This window comes from Cavia porcellus, unplaced genomic scaffold (genome assembly GCF_034190915.1).
Source record: "Cavia porcellus strain 051 isolate PalLab524CR breed Dunkin Hartley unplaced genomic scaffold, mCavPor4.1 scaffold_14, whole genome shotgun sequence".
Taxonomy (NCBI): Eukaryota; Metazoa; Chordata; class Mammalia; order Rodentia; family Caviidae; genus Cavia; species Cavia porcellus.
This window is the reverse complement of record NW_026947497.1, coordinates 65,849,984-65,865,988: the sequence shown is the minus strand read 5'-3', so window position 1 is coordinate 65,865,988 and position 16,005 is coordinate 65,849,984. Positions and strand designations below refer to the sequence as shown.

At 42.0% G+C, this 16,005-nt stretch overlaps 1 protein-coding gene across 5 annotated transcripts in view; it reads left to right on the top strand.

Annotated features, from left to right (window-relative positions):
* Positions 1–16,005, top strand: part of Abcc5 (ATP binding cassette subfamily C member 5) — an 84,332-nt gene that overhangs the window by 13,078 nt on the left and 55,249 nt on the right. The gene's annotated exons all lie outside the window — the stretch shown is intronic.

The following is a 16,005-nucleotide window of genomic DNA, read 5'->3' as shown; positions in this document are numbered from 1 at the left end:
GTGCATTCATTGTTGTAGTCACAGATGGCATGCGAGCCTCCGACGAGGGAAGTCTCTTGTGCAAGCAACTATGTTCGCTTGTGGGTGGAAGGCTCCTTGTCTGGTCACCTGACTGCTGAACCTCAGCAGAATCTGCACTTTGTTGTCCCTTTTTAGCTCTGTATGTCTCCACTCCTTCCACATCACTGTGATTGGGTGGGAAAGAAAAGCTTAACGTCTCCCAGCCACATAGGCTCGGGAGAGATACAGTCGCATCCTGGTTTCTCTCGCCCACTGGATCCAGCAGCATTTTCTGTGGCCTCTTCTGTGGCTGGACCATCTGGCTGGTGAGAGCCTTGCATTGTGCTTAGGGAGACAGAATGAGTGCTCTTGCCTCATCCCAAGAGGAGCTTTAAAAAGTTACTTCTGGGGCTGGGGATTTAGCTCAGTGGCATAAGCACCTGCCTTGCGAGCAGACAGTCGTGAGTTCGATCCCTGGTACTGATAAAAACTTAAAAAAAAAAAAAAAGATTAGTTTCAACTAAACCCTCGGGAGAACATGGTGGAAAATAACAGCAACCACGGAGGCTCTCTGAGATTACCAGTTTAGAATCCAGGAGCCGTGCCGTGTGAGGAGTCCTACTCAAAGGGAGATGTACCCTGCCAACCCAGGAACAAACTAAGCTGAGAGAAACCAACTAGAAATACAATCCTGATGCTATAACAGGAACAGATAAAATCTCAGTGCAGAAGCTGGAGCCCGCGCCACTGGAAGCCGCGATTTGAATTTCCTGCTGCCGCTACTGCGTCCCAATCCGCACGGCAGGGAGAGAAATGGGCGAAAGCTCTGAGAGCGGGAATCAGTGAACCAAACGGCGTTGAGAGCGGGACTGGCAGGGAGCCCTGCATCGACTTGCGGTGAGTGAGAGAAATGGGGACCCTTTCATAGACGAGGAGGCTCCAATAGAGGACATTCTGGGAACGAGCAGACTAGCCGGAACAGGGCCCTGCAGTGACTTTAGTCTCATATTACCCTCTCAAGCGGGAGTGGTGGGAAGTGCTTGGCCTGGTGATGCCGCGGACTAAGATCCAGTAGGCTAGCCCAAACCAGGTCCCTGCGCCTGGCGGTGCACCCTAGCAGTGAAACATTCAGTAGGTTGACCTGGAGGGGCAGGCCCAGCAGAGGCTGCCCAGGTCTGTGTCTCCCTAGTACACTGCAGTGGGCGGGAACACCTAGCGGGCGGATTCAAACAAACTGTAACAGACAAAGAGAAAAAAAAAACTGGGCCTCCTACATACGCTTGTATGGAAGGAACAAAAAGTATGGGAAGAGGGAGCAACAAGAAAGGGTCCTCAGTCCCCAATCCTGAGAACACTGATCCAGGAAAGGTAAATGCAAAAGAGAATGAAGACAGAAAACATGCAATATCAGACACGGCACCAATAGACATAAAGTGGTATCTCCGGAGCCTCATAGACGAGTTCAAAAATGAAGTATTTAATGAAATAAAGCAAGAAATAAGTAGAATAGTTAGAGAATGCTAAGCACCGCCCAAGAAAAAACAGATGGTGGAATGGAAGAACAGAAAAAAAGGGGAGAATTATTTGATGGAGAAAATAGAGAAAACATAGAATACGTGAAGCAGGTTCAAAGAGATTACCAGGAAACTAAAAACTCTTGAAAGCTGGCATAACAGCTTGAAAGAAACTAAGGATAGATTATCTGAACTGGAGGACAGATTTGTAAGGTGGGAGCATGAAATGAAAAACTTCTTAAAAATAACAAGAAAACAAATAGCAATAATACAAAGGCTAGAAGATGATAAGAGGATCTGTAACTTAAGAATGTAAAGGAAGAAGTAGGGACACAAGCAAATGAACTACAAAGACTATTCACAGAAATAATCCAGGAGAATTTCCCTAATTTAGCAAAAGGTAAAGATACTCAGATGTATGAGGCATACAGGACCCCAGCCACCTACAACCCAAACAGAGCTACACCCAGGCATATAATCAAAATTCCAGAAATCCAATATAAGAAAAGAATATTAAAAGCCGTCAGAGGTAAGAAACAGATCACTTACAAGGGAACACCCATCAGAATTACAGGAGACTTCTCGGCACGAACCATCAAATCACAAAGAGTGTGGGGGGAAATAATTCAAGCTTTGAAAGATAATAACCTCCAGCCAAGATTGATATATCCTGCACAACTGTCCCTAGAAATTGATGGAAAAGCAAGGTGCTTCCAGGATAAAGAGGAACTAGGGAAATTTGGAGCCACCAATTCAACTCTACAGAGATTACTGCAGGATATTCTAAAAATGAAAAATATCAAGATTCCAGAAACAGTGGCAGAGAGGCCACAATGAATGGAGCAGAAAGCGAAATGAAGAAGACAAACCAACAACTAATGACAGAAAAAGAGCTCAACAGAAATGAGAAAGAGAAGGTTGGATGGTAGAAACAGCCATTTTGGAGAAAACAAGACATTATAATAGGTAGTGCTGATTTAATATCCTCTTGTTTTGAAGTCCCATCAAGCTTTTGTTCTTCTGTCTCTATTGGTTTTAACGTGTTGTATCTTATTGGATTTTATTATATGTGATAATATAAACAAAAACTTTTATAGACAAGGAGATTATACAGAAACCGTTGTTCGTTTTCTATTAGTTGATTCTAAATACCCTGTAATACTGTCATTCTCTTGAACGGTTTTACATTGTCTTGATATGTTTGATGCTACAGTATATGAAGTTACACCCAAAGATTTTAAGGGAAGATACACTATGGTAACTACTATTATGTCGAGATTATCTTGTGGTGAAACACTATTTTGCTTAAATGCTATGTTTTGACCTGCACTGTTTTGTTGTTATGTCCTCTTTTTTTTTATCTCAATCTCCTTTTTATTATCTACTTTTTCATTTTTATCCTTTTAATTAAGGGAAAAATAAATAAAAAACAGCAAGATATATTATAGTAACCCACTTTGATTTCCTATTAACTTGATTGAAACTCTGTATTGCTCTCACCATCTTGTTGTGACTGATTTTACTCTATTCTGTTATGCTTGATAGTACCAAGTTTGAAAGTATAGGCAACAACTATGAAGACAGTAAGATTCATTGTGAAGCCTATTCTGGTTGACTATTATCTTCTTTTGAAGTCCTCTAATGTCGCCAATGTTTTGGTTTTATTGGTCTTATTCTTTATTGTTTTGTTCAATTTTATTATAGCTGATGATATAGGCAATTCTTTTTAAGATAACAAGAGGCATTATGGTAACTATTGTTGATCACCTTGTATTTTGTTTTTACATTATCTATTATGTCCATCCTTTTGATTTGACTGACTCTGTCCTGCTATGTCACATTTGGTTTTACTTTCTTCAAAAAAAAGTAGTAAGAACTGTGGGAGTAATAAAACCCAAAATGTGTAATTGTCATTGTACAAAAGAAAGGAAAAGAAAGTGCTCTAAAAGATATAACTAAAAGATATATTACTGAGTTTTGTTGGATCATTGAACAAAACTGTTTGCAGTCTCACTGTTTGAAAGTCCCCTCTATATGCTTTAATTTTGTAACTTGAACAACTATTTCTAAGATGACAATATGTAATTAAGTAGTGATTTCCTACTGTTTATTTTTTCTGAAATTCTGTATAACTTGTACCCTTTTTCTGTTTTTTTTTTCTCTTTTCTCCTTAAATAAAATTATAAAAAAAGAGTTACTTCTGAACAGGGTTTTGCAGCATCATAATGTAAAACACAGATAGGTTGGTCTGAGGACGCAGCTCAGGCGGAGCACTTGCCTTGAAACCAATGGCTTCATCACATACATTCGGTCACACCTCATGTATCTCTTTATGGGTACCAGGGATTGAACTCACGACTGCCTGCTTGCTTTTGCCACTGAGCTAAATCCCCAGCCCCTGCCCTTGTGTATCTCGAGTACTGTGTTAGCTCCTTAGCTGTCAAGGGAACCTAAGTACTGCTGACCTTTTGGGCCAGAGAATTCTTTCTTGCCAGCAGCCTTGAGCATTGTGGGGTGCTCGGCAGGATCCCTGGCCTCTGTCTGCTAAAGCCAGTAGCACCCTCCAGTGGGGACAACCACAAATGTCTCCAGATGTCTCCAGGCAAGCAGAAGCACCTTCCCTTGAGCGCTACTGGGCTGTACTGCCTGATACCATGCCACATGTGGCTACTGAGCGCTTGCAATGTGGCCAGTCCTAATTGAGAAGTGCTGTAGGCATCCTGGATGTTGAAGAGTTAGAACAAAACCACATACTTAATTTGTAAAGTGTCTCATTTTTATATTCATTGTACATTTAAAAATAATGCTTTTTAAGTAGCAGTAAGTATGTTATTAAAATTAATTTTACCTTTTGCTTTTTGCATATTTTATTTTTGTCTGTTTTTTAAGATAGCGTCTTGCTACGTAGTCCAGGCGGGTCTTGATTGTGCAGCAATTCTGCCTCAGCCTCCTGAGTGCTGGGATTATAGACCTGCGCCATAATGCCCAGTTTACCTTTTACTTTTCAAATATGCAACTGGAAAGATTTAAGTTGCATTATGTGGCTTACATTGGTGACTTGCGTATTATTTCTGCTGCACAGTCCTGAGCTACAGTGTGGCTGTGTTTTAGTTTAGCTGTTTTATATTAATTGTTTAAGAGCTCCAGGGTGCAATCAGTTAGCACGAAGTACTTATATGTTAATTGTTTAGATCCCCCTAAAGCTATTGTTGAAATTCTCTCCACCCTTGTATCCCATACTGTACTACGAATTGAACCAAGGGTTTTGTATGTGATAGGTGAGCATTTTTTTTCTTATTCTTTATTTTTTTAATATATTATTTTGAAGGTAGTAAAATATAACAGAACAAGACAGAACAAAGCCAATTGGGACAGTGTAGTGAAATTGGTACAGAACCTCACAGCAGGTTACCGGGATATCAGTAATAGGTATCACAGTATATCTTGTTATTTTCACAGTAGTTGTTCTTTCAATCATGTATAGCAAAATAAAATGAAGTATAAAACATTATAGAACTTATCAAAACAATATTGAATAGAACAGTCACATTAATCAGAATAAAGCAAAACAGTAATAAAAATATTTGCCTTCAAAAAGATGGTAGAAGGAAATCCCCCTTATTTCCTATATTACATATGGTCAACTTCCCAAGTGACGTTCAGATCTCTGGTTCCCATTTGCTAAAAGGTGGCAGGGAAAGTGGGATGCTTGACTCTCAGTCTGTGCACCGGTAGGCTCATTATTGTTTAGCAGGGAGGTGAGCTGATTGCTTGGTTTCCAGTATCCTAAGTGCCAACATGGTGCGGATCTCAGGAGATGCCGGTGGTTCTCCCCTTGGAGGGGCAGTAGCCTGCCACACCACAGCTGCTTACCAGGGAGGCAGGCTGGTTGCTTGGTTTCCCAGGGTCCTAAGTTCCAACATGGCACGATCTCAGGAGACACTGGTGGTTCTCCCCCTGGGGCGGCTGCAGCCTTAGGCAAGTGTTGTAGTGAGGGGCTGTACACAGAGAACAATTCAGATCAGGACATAGAGTTTATAATATAACAATATATGGTTACCGGGAGTTAACACCAGAAAATGCAGGAAATATTCCATAACACCAAAGACATAGATTATTTAGTCAAGGGACTAAACCCCACAGCACATGTCCCACATGAGTCCAGATAAAAACCCAGAGCTCAGGACAATGCCTCCCACGAGTCCAACTGGAAGTCCAGAGCCCACAAGAAGGACTCACGCCAGTCTCTTTTACGGATCCTTGCCGGGAACCCCAAGGGTCAGCAGTGGAAGCCAGAATGTCTATGCCAGCAGGATGAAGGCGCTGTGTTAGTGGGATGAAGGTTCTATGCTGGAGCCGAGAAGTCACACTCACAACAAAGCGGGGCTGTCCTAAAAGGCACCACGCTGTCCTCAGCAACACAGAGGCCCCGAGCTCTTCCTCCGACAAGCACAGTCAAGTACGTGCCAGGAAGCAGCGTGATGAGTTCATCCTAGAGACCAGGCAGCACATGTCTTCCCCTCCGGAGCCAGGAAGCAATGCTCAATGTGAAGACCAAAGCTTCTCCAGGAGAACCAACAGCTCAGACAGCAACTCATAGGAGAACACACAACGCCTTCTTAACGCCTCAACCCCTCTCTCCACCTGTCTTCTTCTCCACCTGTTTATCCTGGCAACGCTCGTCAGGTGGAGCATCTTCTCTCAATGCATGCTGATGTAATCTAGCTGGCGTTATGTTGACCCCCAGTTCTCAAACCATAACAGCAAGCATTCTTGAATGATTTTTTTCTTAGAAAAATTTCCTTTTACACTGAAACTGTGGAGATATAACATGTAAGGTGGTCCCTGTTGCCAGTTTTTTCTCCTGTGTACCTGCTGATAGCTTTTAAAAAGATGATTCTGTGTTCCAGTAGTGCATGTTTGTCTGTTTTCCTCTTTTCCATGTTGGATTTTGTCTCTATTTTTGTTAAGCTATATCATTATATTTTAAAATTGAATTTACGTTTCTAAGTTGGTGACACTGGGCCTGTTCTGTCCCATCTCCCAGCACCTAGAACAGTGCACACACATAGGAGATCCTCAATAAGAATTGCTGAAGAAATGGGTTAGGAAGTATTTTTTAATTAAAAACCAACTACTTTAAATACATTGCTAACCTGGTCACTATTTTAGCTTTGTTCCCTTAATGCTAATTTCATTATGCAGAAAGTTTTCCTTTTTATATTAAAACCCATCCATCTTATCTTTGATGAATTTTTTGCTCTTGGGGTGGGAATAGAGTGTATCTCCTCAGTTGGGAGAAATAGAGGCTAGATGTGCTGTTTGATTTTTCTTCTGTTGATTTCCTCATTTTTAAAGTTTCTCATCTTAATGTAATTTTTTAGGGTTAATTCCAGGTAGATTAATAAACAGTATGAAACCTGGATCTCTTAATTCACCTGCAACCTGGTTTTTGTCTGCCTGGTAATACTTACACTCACGATTCCCTATCCTGCTATCTTATTTATACTTTCACACAGTAAGTTCTTACAACTTGAATGTATTAGGGTTTTTTTTCCTCTCAGTTTATTTGCATTTCAATCTGTTCAAACTTAGAATGTATATAACTCACTTTGTAGAGTGTTGACTTGTAGGATATGTTTATTTTTACTTTTGAGCTGGCACTTTCTTCCTCCTGGCATGGACAACCATGTAAGCTTTTTAGGGAACCTAGAGTGGAAGAGAAGTGAGATGTCCAAGCCTGTAATTATAACTGTGAGCATCTGTGAGTTTCTGGCTCTGTGGTGTGAAGGTGTCTTGTGTTTAAACAAGTCTACAGTGTAGCTGTTCCCTAGCATCTGCTCATCGTAGTTTGAAGACAACTAAGGTTGTGCATTTTCACAAGTAAGGCAGGTGTACGTTCTAGTATTCTAATTGTGACTGATTTTGCTACCATTGCTTCTAAGGGATTACTTATAGTCAGAACCAGTTGTCACTCAGGGGAAGAAAGGCAGCCTTCTGTGAAGGAACACCTGAGGTTGTCTTGTACTGTGGTGATTTACTCGCTTGCTTTTTCTTTAAAAGATGCATGCATAGCAATTCAGAAACTTGAGCCTGGGTTCAAATTCCTGCTGCACCTGTGTGCCTCAGTTTCCTCAGCAATAAGACAAGGACAGTAGTACCTACCTCAGAAGGTTTTTATGAGGATTAATGAGTTGTTACCTGTAAAACAGTCAAAATAGCACCTGGCACATAGTAACCGCTGGGTTAAATTTGCTTTAAATTTGTACAGATTTTTTAGTCACTGTCCAGCAGGCAGTTTGCCTTTGTACACATGCTGTAGACACATGCTTGTAGACACATGAGATTTGGCGATAAGATTGCCTTAGTGTTGTCTGTTTGCAGCCAGTGACCCAGGATAGATGGCATGAGAGCCTCAGGTCAACAAAATAGGACTGAAATTGCCAGAGCTGATCGTAGTTCTCCTTTGCAGTAATGCTAGAGTATATATTCAAATACTCTATAATAAAGCTGATTAGGGGTAACTAAATAAATGCCTAATTGCTCAGAGTGATACTTTTTAAGTTTATAATCCCATTGATGGAATGAATTCTATATAATCCAGAAAGAAAAATAAAATTATTATTTTTTATTGCACAGTTAATAAAAGCAGAACAGAGAATCTGATCAAAAGTGGAACCGTTAAGGTACCCTTAGTAGTGTATCATGCGCAGCTCTTCATGCAGGTCATGGGGCAACCTAGAGCTGATTGAGCTGACTTCTGAATGATCAGTGCTAGGCTTTGCTGCATTGGGGACAAGAGGTGCAAACAAGTGTGAGACCGCTTGCTCTTGGATGCTCTTGCTGGGAGTGCCCTGTGGCATGGTGCAGGTGCCAGGAAGAATAATTGGGCGTGGAGGGTGCTGACATTATAAATTCCCTAACCTCAAAAGGGGACTGGGGAAGCTAAAGGGAAGGTAGTGGTTGAGATGGGGCCTGAAGTTTATCTAGTGGAAAGCCATGTGATACAGTTGATCTGTATTTAAGGTGTGCTGAATACTTTTCATTATCCATCCTGTTAACTCCTGAACTTTGTGTGGTGGGTGCTTATACCTTGGGACCAGTGAGTAACTCGGCCTGGCACTGAGCTGAAGGCTGGCAGAATCAGCACTTGCACCTGGGTCCATCTCTAAAGTCTGTGTTCAGAATCTTTGCCCTTCACTCTGATCTCAAACCGGGGAAAATTCTGCCCTTGGAGGTGTTACTGCTTTAAGGCCAGAAGAGAAAATGGTTGTGTTGGGTCAGACTTCTTTTCTCTTGGGTTTTGTTGTTTAATGTTAACTGCAGAGTGTTCCTGCCACTGACTGCTTACAATTTGGAGAGAACTGTCTGAAGGTAGTGGGTGCAGGTTTTGGGCAGGAAGCACTGTGTTTCTTTTGAGAAAGGGGATCCCCATTGTCCTAATTCTGAGACAGGATCAGTAATCTGGGGAACTGTTTCGGAAGGAATAGCAATAATGGGGTGTGATTTGGGAAGCGTGTCTCTTAGAGGGGCAGGCTTTTGACTTTCTTGGTCAACAATGTAGACTTTGCCATAGCGAAGGAATTCCTCCTCTGCGTTTTATTATCGTTGCATGACGTTTTGAGGATTAGTGGCACTTTGACCACTTTGACGGGGGTGTGTCTTTTTCAGAGGAGACTGTGCCAGGTGCCTGTTCTGTGATCAGAGGCAGCACAAGCGCCCTGAGCTTCATCATAGCACAGGCGCCAGCGTCCCTCCTCCCAGCGCCCCTCCTCCCAGCGTCCCTCCCCCCAGCTTCCCTCCCCCCAGCTTCCCTCCTCCTAGCCTCCTCCTCCAGCAGTGAAGCCAGCACTGCCACCTGGCCTGGAGGTTTTAAAAAGAGCTGTTGAGTTCGGTGCTCCCCAGGACAGGGAGTGGCTTGTCACTCTGGTAATCTAAATTGTAAATGATATTTTGAACCCTCTTGTTTTGCCTAAATTAACAAATGAGGTCCATATTGTTTGGTCCAGAAGGTGCATAAATATTTTATAATCCTATTTTATTTTCTGATTACAGGCTAGCTTTTTAGATGTTGGTCAGCTCTGTCATCACCACCCGTAGAATTATTATAATCATTGAGAACTGGTGGGATTTTTTGTTTTGTGTCTTCAAGTTCTGTCATCTCAGTATTATGAATAGTTGACAATAAGAAGACATCTTTTTTGTCTTTTCATGTACTAACACAGATTTTCCCCTCTGATACACTAACAGCTCCCTTTTTCACCTTTCTGTTGTAGATCTTTTGACATTTCCTTCCTATTCAGTCTCAGTGCCCCAAATGATTCCTTTTTGTATTGTAAAAGAATATCACTGAGTTTTAGAGAAGTATAAAAATGATATCTAATGGTTTTTACAGCTCAAAATTGTAGGTTATTTTTAACAAAATAAACACAAATTAGTAAAAGAAAATAATCAGAACTTATTATTAGATTTCACTAGAAATATACATCAAAGGCAAATACAATGTTCTAAGTAAAAAAGTATGAAAAAATAATGTGCCACAAAACAAGCGCACCCTCCTGTGTATCTCCTGCAAACAAGAATGGAGGCGCTGGATGACGCCCGCTCATTCAGTACAAACAGACCTGCTGCCTTAAAGAGCAAAATTCATGCAGTGAGAGGGTGTTGTTGTCATTGGGGTCATTCACTTTTTTTTTGTAGTGGGAATTGAACTCAGGACCTTGCGCTTGCCAGGCAGGCGCTTGTGCTGCTAAGCCTTGGCCCCTCATTCACTTTTTTATTAATAGATTTTTGACAGAAACTATCACTAGATATAAAGATGGGCAGAAAAAACAGGGAGTTTCTAGTATCTCCTTTTCTTTTTCCTTTCCTTCCTCTTATACCTTTCTCCTCGTCCTCCCCCACCCGTCTTCTCCCTCTTCCTTCTCTTCCTCCTCTTCTTCTCCCTCCCTCCCTTTCTTCTCCTTCCTCTTCGATGAGTTATTGCTGTGTTTCATAGACAGGTCTCATTCTCCTAGGTTCAAGCAGTCTTCCTGTTTCAGCCTCCATGTAGTTGGGCCCCAGGCATTTGCCACTGTGCCTGACTCTAGCCTTTTCCTAATGTTATGTGCCATTCTCATGTAATAAGCACACTGACAGATAACGTGTCAGCTTCTCCTTTTCTGCTGCTGTAATGTCGAAAAGATCCTTACAGAACTTTCCTAAGTCTTAAGCTTGCCTCACCTGGAAAAGAAACAGAACTAGGATAGCTAAGGCAATTTTGGAAAGGAAGAATAAAGCTGAAGACAGGACACTACCCTATTTTTAGAACTACGGTAATCGAGGCAGTGTGGTCAGCAAGGAAAGGGACAAATAGAGTAGTGGCATAGAGTCCAGAAATAGATGTGCCCAGGTGAGGCCAATTTTGTGACAAAGGTGTAAAGGTGGCTTCTACCAATGGTATTGGAACAAGGGGGCATTCACAGGCAAAGAGATAAACTTTTACCTCAGCCTTACTCCTTATATAAAAATTTACCCAAAATGAATGAATCATGGATGCCAGGGATGGTGGTACATTCCCATAATCCGAGCCACTCAGGAGGTGAGTGGCTCACACAGAAGGATCACAAGTTTGATGCTGACATGTGTAACTCTGCAAGACCCTGTCTCAAAATAAAATTAGAAAGGGCTGAGGAACAAGTCTTGGTTACTTTTCTCTTGCTGAGACAAAATACTGGACACCTAAAATGAAGGAAGGAGAGGTTTATTTAGCTCACAGTTTGTGGAGGGTTCAGTCTGTAATCAGCTGGCTCCAAGGCAGGTGGCGTGGCAGGGGGTATTTGTTCAAGATGGCAGGAGACAGCAAAGCAACGGGAGCAGAAAGGAGCAGGGGTGAGGGGGAGCAAGCCTCCTCCCTTCCCTCCTGTTTCAAGCAGGCTGCACCCCTTGGCGGGTAGCACTTACACCATCTCCAGGCCCTCTGAAGATGTTTACGAAGTAAGGACCTGGGGCTGCTGAATCACTTTAAACTTCTGACTTTTTCTTCAGATTGACACAAGAGACAGTATTGTAGAGCGGTAATGGCGAGTCCTTTACACCCCAGGATGGAGAGCCACTGAGTTACGTAGTTCAGCTTCTAGATGTCTCAGGTTGACACAGTGTAGCAGCCATAACAGGCTTAATTTAGGGGTGCACTACTTGTCCAGCACACTTGAGGCCCTGGACTCAATCCCCAGCATCACTCCCTGCTGCCTCCCCAAGAATGGTACATATAAACGTAAAAAGTATAACTATTAAATTCTAGAAAAAAATACAGAAGAGAATCTTCATAACTTAGAGCTAGACAAGGAGTTCTTAGACATGATACTAACAGAAAAACTCGGTCCTAACACTCAGGAGGCTGAGGCAGAAAGATCCATGAGTCTAAGACCAGCCTGGACTGCATAGTGAATTTAAGTTCAGCCTATGTAGTGATGAGACCCTGCATCCAAAAAAAATTAGACTTCATTAAAATTACAAACTTTAGCTCGGTGAATGGCCGTATTAAAAGGATAAAAGTGTGCCATAAAATGGAAGAAAATATCTCATATCTGGAAAAAGACTTGAATCCAGAATAAATCAATAACTTGCTAAATTCAACACTAGTAAGCCACTTTGAAAATGAATTAAAAAAAACTTAATCAATGTGTCACCAAAAGGAGTGTGTGGATGGCAAGTAACTAGTGACACTGAGATTGTCCATCACTGGGGTTGCTCAAAGGAAAATATGATAGACAGGACATCAAACTGGTTAGACCGACTCCCCACCCCCACAACAATAGCCAGTACCAAGTGCTCATGAGGATGTGGAAAAGCTGGATCTGTCATATAGTGCTAGCAGAGACACCACGGCGAGGTAATTTCAATGAGAACTAATGTTAGAACCATAAATATTGTCAGGCTGCTTTATGTGCTTCCTGTGATAAGCAGAGCTAAATCTGCATGGCAGAACACATTTGCACGGAGTTGCAATATGGTTCAGTCAAAAGACAGGGTCGGAGGGTCCCTGAGACTGAAGTATGGAGCTTAACCCACTCCTTCGCAGTGGGTTCGCAACTCTTGTCTTCGACAAAGAATCTTCAGGCTGGGTCCATAAGAGACACCAGAAGGGTTTCATAGAGATATGGGAGCAGAGCACAGGCACAGAGAGAAATGAAACTCAGTACAGGTGGCACTGGTAACGCCTCTCTCTCTCTCTGTCTCTCTCTGTCTCTGTCTCTGTCTCTGTCTCTCTCTCTCTCTCTCTCTGCCTCTGTCTTTGTAAATTTTGTTATTTTGAGATAGAATTTTCCTTTGTAGCCCATATTGTCCTGAAATTCAGCACTCCTCCTGCCTCAGCCTCCTGAGTGCTAACCACACCCAGCCTGTAGTCTTCTTAAAAGTAGACTATTTTAGTTATGATTTCCCTGTCCCCTTTATAACCTATCATTTATTATTTTTATTCTCCCATGATTCTAGCAGTGTTTTTGACCTCACTGAAGTACAGAGCAGATTTCCCTGCTTTGAGACCATTGACCTGGGGACATAGAGCTCAAAGGTGGGGCTTGCTTAGCGTTCCCATGGCCCAGGACCCCATCCCAAGCACTGAAAAGAAGTTATTTCAGAAACAGAATATGACAGTAGTTTTACAATGTTGTAAATGTCATTAATGCTGTGAACAGTAAATGGCAATTTTTGTGTTAAATGTGTTTTGCTACAGTAAAATAATCCATTTAACTGTGTAATAGTTTTCACCTAACTTTCAAATGACAGTGATTAATGTGCAATGTAATGACATGATAAAAGCAAATGTCAAGAGAAATCTAATAAAATTCTCTAATGCTTTCTGAGAGGTGAATATGATTAATTAAAATCATGTACTCATGGATCAGTTTCAGTATTCGGTAGTATCTGTCTTTGTGAAGACATTTTCAAAATTGAAATTGTAAAAATCTCATTATAAGTCAGCATTAACAGATGTAGGGTTCCCCCAACCTGCCAGTACTGAGCTATCTCCCCAGCCAGGGCATTTGTACTCAGCTATCTCCCCTTTTTCCGAGTTGCTCAGGCTGAGGTTGAACTCCTGCCTCAGCCTCCCAGAACGCCAGGATTACGAGCATGTGCCACCATGCCTGACTCAGATATAGATTTGCAATTGATTTTAATAAAAAGGAAAACTTTTAAAACCCAATTAAAAGAAATGTTTCTTCTCTATAATTCCATTACTTTCATTGGTAAACTTTTACTACACAGAAATGAACAGTTATGATACTGTCAATAAACATTTTATGGAAATTTGTTTTCTCTTATAATACAAATATCTACACAATATCCTTCATTTTGTCACATGCTTAAAATATTTATTCTTTGGCCCTTTCCCGAAAATGTTGACCCCTCACTTAAAACATTGACTCTAAAGCAGTTGGGGTTTCACTGTGTGCCCTGCTTACTTAGTTGCAGTTCATTATTTTGATGTATTACAGTTTCTTGCCACAGAGCTCAAAGTATTTGTATTTTGTAGTTTCTATTTGATTTTCTTTCTTTCTTTTTTTTCTTTTCTGTCTTTCTTTCTTTCTTTCTTTGAAGACAGAACCCAGGGGCTCTCCACCGCTGAGGTACATCCCCAGGCCTTTTTCTTTTTTGAGGTAGGGTCTTGCTAGGTTAACTCAGCTGGCCTCAAACCCTCATCCTCCTGCCTCAGCCTCCTAGGTCGCTGGACTTCTCCAGGTGTGCACCAGCATGCCTGGCTGGATGCCCTCCTGAGCTCATACTAGTTAGAAGTGTATTGTGTAACTTCTGAATGTGTGGAGGTTTTCTTGTGTTCTTTCTTCTGACTTCCAACTGGAATCCAGAGTGGTCAGAGTGCATGCACTGCACATCATGACATCAACCTTTTGATGTTTGTTGAGGTTCACTCCCGTGGCAGTGTGTGTCCACTGGGGCCGGTAACACAGAATGTCCTGAGGGTATGCCGTTCCTCGCAGCCTTTGTCTTCTGATGCTGTGGGTCTCTGCATCAGTCTGCTCATGTGTAGTAGGTGTGTTTGGACTTCCAGTGTATTTTTTCCTTTCTCGACCTGATCGCTTTTTCTCTTCTTCCCCCGTGGGTGATACAGGTTTGAAGCTTTTTTCCAGGTGTTTTAACTTTTATACCTTCGTCTCAGCAGCCTTCAGTCCCTTGTTCCATGCTGCACCACTAAATTAAATGTTCACCTCTACATGAGGACTTTATTTAGGAGGGAATTCTTTTCTTGGAGTTTTCCTAGTTTGCCACGTTGTGCTGTTTTCCTCTGGAAAACTAATTTACCTTATCTTTGACAAAAGGAAGCGAGTGTGCTTCCTGGGCCATGCTTACCTAGAGATCCCTAACCCTACCTTCAGCCGGCAGGCGCCTCTGACCGAGCAGGTGTGGAAGTGGCCCCGTGTACACGCCCTACCCCTTCAGTGCTGCAGGTATTGGGGTTGTGGTTTCATGGGAAGCAGTGTGTAAAAACAGACTAACATTTTGTAAAGCGTGGTATTTAAATGCTCCAGTGTTTAGGTTTTCCTTGATTGAGGATCTGTTGTTTATTGCTGTCTCATGATAATTGCTGGAAACATTATGATACTATTTCCCTGCCCAGGGAAAAAAGTAAAATAAGAAATGAAAGAAAATGGAAGCTTCTGCAACAGAAAAACGTAAACTTTGACCTTTAGAGTAAATGGGAATAGATACGTCCATATATTTCTTCCCTTTTCTGCCACAGTTGGACCTTTTTAAGTACACATCTGTTAATCTGACTTACTAACGTTTATAAGCATGTAGTACATGTGGCTTGGCGTTTATTCATGATGGCCTTGCAGCAGTCGCAGGAGGTGGGAGTGGAGCTCTTAGCCGGGCAGTTAGCTGAGAACCTGTGCTCAGTCTTCCCTGCTGCAAGGTGGAGGCAGGAGGTGTGTGCCCCGCTCTCTCTGTGTTTAATTTGGGCTGATATGGCATTTTTGTCTTACAGTATGAGCTGTAGGGGCCGGGAACATAGCCTGCGGCACAGCACCTGCCTGGCCAGCACACGGCCCTGAGTTCAGTTTCTGGTACCCAAAAAAGAAAACGAGCAATAGAATTTGCAGCTTGCAGTGAAGTGATTGATTCTCAATACATACTAGGAAGCAGAAGATAAAAGATTTTGGTGATCAGAGTAGGAATTTTAGAAGGTACAGCACAAACACTGAAACTAATTTGACCTGTGGCTTCTTTAGTTAATGACAATGTGTTGACATTCTTGGTGGGAAAGTAAACTAGTGCAACCACTCTAGAAATTGGTGTGGAGGTTGCTCGAAAAACTAAAACTAGAATTCGCATTTGACCCAGCTATACCTCTTCTGGGTGTCTTCCAGAAAGAGCTAAGGTCATCGTATTACAGTGCATAGCCACATTTATAGTAGCACAGCTCAAAAAACTGAATCGTGGAACTGGTCTATATGTCCATCCACAGATGAACGCATTGAGAAAATGTAGT